Source organism: Dermacentor andersoni, chromosome 9 (assembly GCF_023375885.2).
Source record: "Dermacentor andersoni chromosome 9, qqDerAnde1_hic_scaffold, whole genome shotgun sequence".
In the NCBI taxonomy this organism is placed as follows: Eukaryota; Metazoa; Arthropoda; class Arachnida; order Ixodida; family Ixodidae; genus Dermacentor; species Dermacentor andersoni.
The window spans coordinates 40,881,006-40,889,728 of record NC_092822.1 but is presented as its reverse complement, the minus strand read 5'-3'; positions in this window follow the sequence as shown (position 1 = coordinate 40,889,728).

The window sequence follows — 8,723 nt, the reverse complement described above, 5'->3', positions numbered from 1 at the left end:
GTGGACGTGAAGCAGGGATGCAGTTGTTCCACCCCACTTCGTACCTGCGATTCTGTGGAGAACATTTATAACAACTAATTTGGTCCTCCAGGCTGGTCAGATGATGAGTCCATCGAAGCTGGTGGTCTGAAATCCCGCCGAGAAAACGATGTTTCCGAACCAGCTCTATCTCATGACCATCTGTTGAAAGACCAAAATTTTGAACCTTTTTCCTTGTGAAAGGGAGAACCGCTGATTTGAGATATTTTCATGCCCCATTCTCTTAAATTATCCCCTATTGCGTTCAAAGCTTCCTGCAGCCGATGCTTGACAACTTCTAAGGACTTGTTCGATGTCCATATGCAAATGTCATCAGCATACATAGATATGTTCGTCTGCTGGAAGTACTGCTGGTAAACCTGCTATTGCTGCATTGAAGAGAAGTGGACTTAATACAATTATTTGCGGAACTCCTTTCTCTGTGGTGTATGCGTCTCTTTGGCCGTCATCCGTATTTATATATATCTTTCTGTCTTTGAAGAAGTTAGCGATCCATTTGAGAACTCGGCCATGCACTCCTAGAGTTGAGTGTCCAAGCAGAACGTGAAGGTGACTGACCGAGTCAAAGGCCTTCTTAATATCAATAAACACAGCAACAGCAATGTTCCCGCAACTAATCTCGCGGTCAATAAACGTTACCAAGTCAACGATGCAGTCCATTGTACGTCTGCGCTTTATGAAGCCAGCCATTTGACCTGGCAGACAACTGCTGGATTTAGCCATCATAGCAGTCTAATATCGGTCATCTTTTCCATCACCTTTGAAACACAGCTCGTTAAACTAACAGGACGGAAGGAGTCAAGAGACAGTGGCGTTTTGCCAGGTTTTAGCAATGGGACTACGTTAGCGATCCTCCAACTCATAGGAACATGTGCTTCCTCGTACATATTGTTCAAAACATGTAGGAGAGTGGATGTGCCTGTTGAGGTAATGTTTTTCAAGGTACAATAAAAGATGTTGTCAGGACCAATCGCTGTTCTTTGGCGTGTCTTCGAGAGAGCGTGCTGCAGTTCTTTCAGAGAGAAGAGAATATCCAACTTGGTATGAGGTAAATTGGAAACATCTTCAATTTGTTGTTGCACCCAAAAGATAGATTGATCTTGAATTGATACAGGAGTTCCAAAATTTACTATGTTGCGCAGAACGTATTCGCAATTTCGCGTTCAGATACGCCAAAAGCTGTAGCAAGACTTTTAAGGGACTACATTGTGATACCGGATAGCCAAGGGCGTTTATTGATCCCTAAATTTAGTTGACTAATCCCCAAAAAATTTTCGGCAAGGGAATGGAGGGGGTAAGTGACGTACAGAACTCACGCCACCGTTGCTGTCCCAGTTTTTGCATGTCCCGGTTAGATATTCCGTGTGCAGCTTGACTTTCTTGATAATCTTCAAGCCATCCGGAACGAAGAAACCGACTCTCTGCTCAGCGTCTAACGGCTGGGAGTCGTTCATAGTCTGCGTCGACACTGTTTTGTGCCTCCGGAACAGTTGTGTATCGCGTAGCCCTGGAGTAATTACTTAGTACCGATGACATGAACGTGTCCAGGTCATTTACTTCGTTCAGTGCCTCAGAATTATATTCTCAAAATATTTACCAATTAGTAAGCTTAGTTACTCTGGGAGATCTTGCCGGATGCATAAGGGGATGCGCTATGAGAATTGGGTAGTGGGGACTGCCCCGTGTCTCATAAACACTTCGTAGACGTGGACTACCGGTTGCACTCCCGCACAACGGCGGCCCGACACTACATTTGTGCCATCTACCGCACGGTGTTCGAAACCAGTTTCTTCCTCGCAATATGCGTTGCGCTAAATTACCGCTCGCCCGCGCTGGCGCGGGTCTGATGAGTCCTCTCCTTATCCTGCTCCGTCGTGTTGTCCTTCTTTTCGTGCTCGTCTATTGGGGACTGTTAACACGCTCCCATAGATGTTCCTGTGAGTGTGATTTCGCTTGTTTATGTAGAATGTTCGTGACAAAGGGGGAGTCGGTTGCTTGTGTTAGTGGTTCGCAAATGTTACGGCGTAAATCCAGAACTTTCGGCGGCTAAAAAATATCCCCGATTTATCCCAGGCTTTGAGGCCGACAAGAAAAAAAATCCCCAATTCTTCAGCGCTCCTACTCTTTAAAAAAGCACGAGATTTTTAATCCCTAACTTCAGAACCTAACGAAAATCAGAACGAGGGACCCTAAGCATGTACCAGGGGGAGTGTACTCTTTCTTGGCCCACCTTCAGTTATCGGCATGTCCCACTTCATTTCTACATAAAACCTTCAGATGTATTGTTGGTTCGCAGATGTCTCGACCAGTCTGCTGATAGGGTGGCAAAATTACGTTTGACTAATTATTTTATTGACACGATCGTCTTTCATTTAGCCATTCTATATAACACCACTCTGGGTGTGCCCATTCTCGGTCAATTGTCAAGAATGGCTATTTCGCACGCTGACGTAAGGCGTACAGGACCTCTAATTGCTTGATATGAGTCGTACATTTCTGTTCGTACACTGGTCGTCAGCATTTTTCCCTCAATAACCACATGCATCGCTTTCGTCCTTGCGACACCACTGCGTATTTGTTTCACCCTGTGCATCCCGCGTGGTTTGAACTTTCTACTTCTACAGAGTCTGTGAGCGACGAATTGCATAAATAAAAAAAATGCATGGCAATAAAGCCGTGACATTCATGTTGGGTAAACACTCCATGATATTGCACGTTGCCTATCCGTGAAAGTAAGCAAAATTGCACGCATCGTCGTTAGTTGTAAGGCATTTAAATAACCACCTAAATAAACCTTCGCTTCACATAGATTCGATCATAGGCGTTGATCCTGCATTTTTTTCATTCCTTTTACTGCAACAGAAGTTAAAACTTGATACAGAATTTGCCCCGTTCTTCTTGCTCATTTCGTTTCAGCATGTGTTGTTGTGACGTGACCCATACATCGTTTATCTCTTCAGAACGCGGATATCGTATACAACATATTACTAGGACAGCACTGAAGTCGCCACGCCAAATTTTCATCTTGTCATTGTCGCCGTTGCCATGTCCCTGTCCTCGCGTCTGTCGGCATGCGGTCGTCGTAGTCATGATGTCATGGTTTTCATTGCCATGCCGTCATATCCAATTTAGGCACCCAATTATTCTGTCTACTAAAAGGGTAGCTTGAGCACATTTGTTGTACCTCCAGAATAACTATAACCTTAAGCTGCAGACCAAGGAATCTTCAAGTTTTCAATGCTCTTTCTCATGTTTACAAAATGTGGACACCATGCGAGAGAGCTCTTTATAGGAACGTCATACATGAGAATGACAATTATTTATTTTCTGGCATACTTGGAAAGCATCTATACTGACATTTTCTGACAATATATTTATGTTGTAAAATAGGAGAATAAGGAAACAAGAGAACGCGCTACGTCACGACAAAGCTGACACTGCGAAGGCAAACATCCAGCCGTCTGTATTCCTTGCAGCACAGATGTAATCGGAAGGACTTCATGATGTTTTGTGACAAATTTTAAGTTAAACAATTTTAATCACTGATTTTTTTTATTTTAAGGCACTACCTCCGCGCACACGAGTGTGTACACAGCACCTGGAAGAGATAATCATTATGCCATCATAGATCCCGTGCCATCGTCACCATGCCGTCAAGGTTATGCCGTCGTTGTCAATGTCTTCGTCATAATTAGTCGTCGTCGTGTCCGTCTTTCTGTGTCGTCGTCGTTGTGATCTTCTTTTCGTACGCTAGGGGGAGATCGCACCGGAGTGCGGGAGCACGAGTGCAGAAACGGTGCAGTTGCTCATGCTGGCAGGTGTTCAGCTCTTAAGAGCTTATTTAGATACCTACCACGCGTTAACTTGTAGGCGTGTGCACCTATTGTGCAGCACTTAAGGTGCAACAACTTCGGCAATGCACCTTTGGAATGAAACCTTTGAATACCGTGCCGGCCTATAAGAGCAGGTCTACGTGTATTGGGTACCTCAGAGATGACTGTATACCAATGATGTACCGTGTAGCTAATCAAATCTAAATCATTATCGATTCTAAAGGTCCACACTGAAATTCTAAGGAGAGAGAGAGAGCAAAGAAGTAACCTCTCCTCTAATGTAAGTTGTGACATGGAAAGTGACATGCAACATCGACGAGATTTCCTACTTTCAGAGTGCTTGCGTTATCATATACTCTGCACTTTCACCACTTGCCACTGTGACCCAGTTCACTACATGAATAAGCAAGCAGACAGGCTCTGAACTTGTTCCTAGAGACACTACGAACGTATGGGACCTCATTCGTCTTCGCTCGTATATTCTCTGTGGACACGGAAATTCCCACATTTTCTTGTGTCCTGATAAAATCAGCAACATTTTTTTGCCACCTTCTGTTATCCACTTCTCCACGGTCCGCAGTTTGTGACGTGTTGGCGACCAAACCACATCCTCTGTTCTAAGCGGTCGCCCGACTTTCGTCCAATACTTCTTCAGGAAATGTATCGGCCTACCTTCGAGTAAATATATTCAGATATCGTGGTATGATTCATTGTTTAATTGCGCAGGACCGACATGCACTCACTGGCAATTTGAAGATAAAGATTGCACGCTAGAATTTATTTTGCAAAAGCGTTTGAATGCTTTCTTCATGAGCTGTTAATCTTACTGTTTTCTCTTTGTAACCATATATTGGAAAGCTAGTAAAAACTCAGTATATTGGGAAGCAGCCACCACATGTCTACTGCCGTTGAGGAACAGCAGGTGGCCAAAATTCATCCGCTGTATCCCACTACGACGTGCCTCATAATCATATCGTGGTTCTTGTCACGTAAAAATTCCAGGATCTAATTTTCTTTCCTCAACTTCAAGGTTGAATGAGGCAATTATTATCGTAAGTTTGACCGTGTTCTTGAAGAATGCTCGGATACCTCTTGTTTTCTCATTGAATTGGAGAATACCGTTTGCATTAGAAATTATTAAGAGCATAAACAAATGCGCTAAATCATGGGGTAAGCCACTAGGCCATAAACCGGCGTGTTTAAGGGTAAGTCACGCATCCATTGAACATGCCATGGGGATTCGTGCAGCACTCGGAGGAACCTCATTAAACAGAGTAACTGTTGCCCGCGGTGAGATCACTTTAAATGGAAACTGACGATGGATGGTGCGCTACGTCAATGATTGATTAACGTCTGCCTTTAATTAGGCGATAGCCCCGGTTTCTCAACTGCTGGTGTGATTGTCCATTTCCGCGTGTGTTCGTGTGCGCATTTAATTGTTGGTATGTTCGTTCTTTGCGTGTTGTGAGTGTGCGCATATATCTCTCTTTATCCATATTTGGGAGGGAACGAACTAGTCACGTTAGGGCGGCGTTCATGTGCGTGTTGGGGAGTATAAACGACAGACAGAAACGCTGCCCGGTGAGATATGCCTCGCTTTGTTCGTGGTCTCGGACTTTGTGTCGCAACGCGAAAGTGCACGTCACTAAAAGGACTGTTCTTAGCAGCTACAAACATGTCAGGTGAGCAAGCAAGTACGACGACTAAGTAGGATATCGCCCACAGTGACCGCACGCAAGCTTTCATCGATTGTGTTGACAGCTAGCTGTTCAAGCAGCACCCGCTCAAGCAAAATGCACTGTCCTTGCAAGCAAAGACAGGATGTGCGAATATGAGAAAATTACGTGTCCTTTTTTTTCCTTTACTGCAACGGCAGTTAGAAGCTCGACATTCGGCTATCTAGGTACACCTGTGAGCAAAAGTATACGGACCAGGGATCACGCGATAAAACTTAATTTCGCCTCTGTCTGCGAAGGAAACTTTAAATTGACTGCAGTCTAAACTTGGCATTACGAATTGTCTAGTGCACTTGTCAGTTTCCGTTTATGCGTGTTAATTACAATGAAATTCTGTTTTATCGGCGACCCTGTGGTCCGGATAGTTTTGCTCAAGGGCGTACGTCCGTGCGTTCCGTTCCATTGCGACATACGTTTTCAAAGCGTGGTCCATGCATCAATTTTTGCTGGACAATACCGATACCGTGTGCAGTATTACTTCGACAACACTCAAGTTGTCACGCCTTCATGCCACTGTCGCCACCATCGTCTGCATGCTGTCGTTGTAGTCATCAGGTTATCATGCTTGTCCGTTGTCGTCGTTTCGACATCACGGACATGATTCCGTTACGGGTTTCATGTCATCATAGCGTTCATGCTATCATCGCCATGCCATCGCCATCTTCCTGTGGTCCCTCTTGTTGTCGCCATCTTAGATCATTGTTGTTCGTTTGCTGAAGGCCATTCGTCGATAGAAGGTGATTGCAGATGAAGCACGGATCACAAGTATATATGAAGATGACACGCTCGATCGCTACTCTTAGAAGTGAACATTTATTAGAATCGCTAGCTTACATATAACTACCAACGTACGCGCAGGTGCAGTGCTACATAAATGCCTGTTCTACATAAAAACAAACTGTAAACAATATCCTAACAAGCGAACAAACACTGACAACACGGACAACATAGGGGAAATAACTTGTGCCTAGTAAATGAAATAAAGAAATTATAAATTAATAGAAATGAAAGCGGATGAAAAAAAACTCGCCGCTGGTGAGGACCGAAGTGCGAAGGTTGTGGGTTCGGTCCTCACATGCGGCAAGTAGTTTTTTCATCCACTTTCATTTCCATTAATTTATCGTTTCTTTATTTCATTTATTAGGCACAAGTAATTTCCCCTGTGTTGTCCTTGGTGTGAGTGTTTGTTGGCTTCTTATAATACGACTAATAAAAAAATCGGGCCCCTCGGTTAATCCTCTTTCTTCTCGTTTAAACAGTAAACAATGTCATTCATGGTCGAGGTCCGAAATTGTATCCAGGTTTCAGTGTATAGAAAGCTGAATCATACAGATGCCCAGTGATCTGCAGCTAAATATGCCTTTGCCATTTCCTTTGTCGGAGCGTCATTGTTTGTAAACAACAGCGCGTGTTTATTGAAAAGTGGCTTCCAACAATGAGCTAATATCCTGCGTACGCTGTAGACACAAATTTCCCCCTATTTGAGTCGCTTTGCTAAAGATTAAAATTAGCGCGAGCGACCTTTGCACGAAGGTGTATATCCTCAGTTGGCGGTACACATGCTGGGACTCGTATAAGAGTAGCCGGGAAAATGCTTTCGCGTGCTGAAAATTGACGAGAAACAAAACACATGTGCTTCAATTGTCATTAATTTGATTGTTAGGTGCCACCTTCTAGCTCTCCAGGACAAGAAAACTAACACACATTAGTCACATGAGATGTCATGTGCAGACGCTGGGCATACGGCTACATGTCATACGTCTACCCATTAGAGGACGTTTACATTTTATGTCGACAGGACAATTTTATAGAATAAGAGAGTCCACGCTTACGGAATTTGTGCATAGCAGGAGCAATGAATTTATATTGCTTTAGGTTCATAATCATGAATTCAGGAACGCAAACTCGCAATATTTGGTTCGGCGAGCGCGGTCGTCCACAGTACATAACAAAATATGCCTATATAACATTGGCACGAGGCTGGCACTGACGTCAGAGACGTGCAATGACGTCAGAAACGTGCAGTGACGTGGAATAACCACCCCTACGCCCGTGACACTCATTTGCAGCGAAGCACGCATAGACAAGTCCAATTTATTTTCCCTTGATTTAGCTTTCGCCTCTGAATTTGGCTTTACACTGATTATTTGTAGCCCCCTGATATATACTATGCACTGCTACGGCAATTTTTTGCGCTATAATTCGCCTTTCTTTTTTCTCATTATTCATCTCGCAGAAATAAAATCGTTACTTTCACTGCAAGCTTTGGTCGCACTGATGTTCAGAAGTCCTGCCAACGTTGGCAAGAGCAAGAAAACCATGGATTAGAAGCCCTGCTGGAGCAATCTAAGGGGGAAAATAGAAACGAAAACATGTGGTTTCAGTACTTGCAGATTAAGACATTTTGAAGCTGTAAGGTGTCTCGTTTAGAGAAGCAAACAAACAGTGCATAGGGATGAATCATGCAGACGCAGCTACATGTGCACCCAGAAGAACAGCGCGTGAGTTCCCTGCAGCAGCAGAACATTTCTGCTTACGGATAGAGAACAGTCTTCGCTTAGAAACTGATCTTACAAGGCTGGGTAAGGGTTTGTTTCCAAGAATTGCTAAGCTGTGTATCACGCTTGACGCGTCGAAGACGCGTCCACAGGCCCCAGTTCCAAGCGTGCAAGTTCACGTAGTGGATCGATACCTGAATAAATGAGTCCATGCAGCCTATATATATGCACGTCCCATAGACTTATTGTAGGCAATACCACTTGCTCGACAACTTCTTATTTTCGCCAGCGAAAACCTGTATATCTTACTCAGACAAAAAGCGTTAACAAGAAAATGTCAATGGAAATTACCTTGAGGGCAATTTTCCTTGTCGGTATTTGTACAAGGGATGCAAAATTATTTCCACGGGCGTTTAAAAATCGGCAACGAGATGATGAAGTTTTATGGATTTGGTGCCACATGTGTCTGACTATATGTAAGCGCCTGTTTGGACACCTTCCAGTGTGTTTGGTGAGTTTTTATGTAAAATCTTTTGTTATACATATTACATCTGAATAATGAAACCGTTCAATATCAAGGTGCAGCCGTGCAACTATTTAACTGGGGCTCCTGGTAG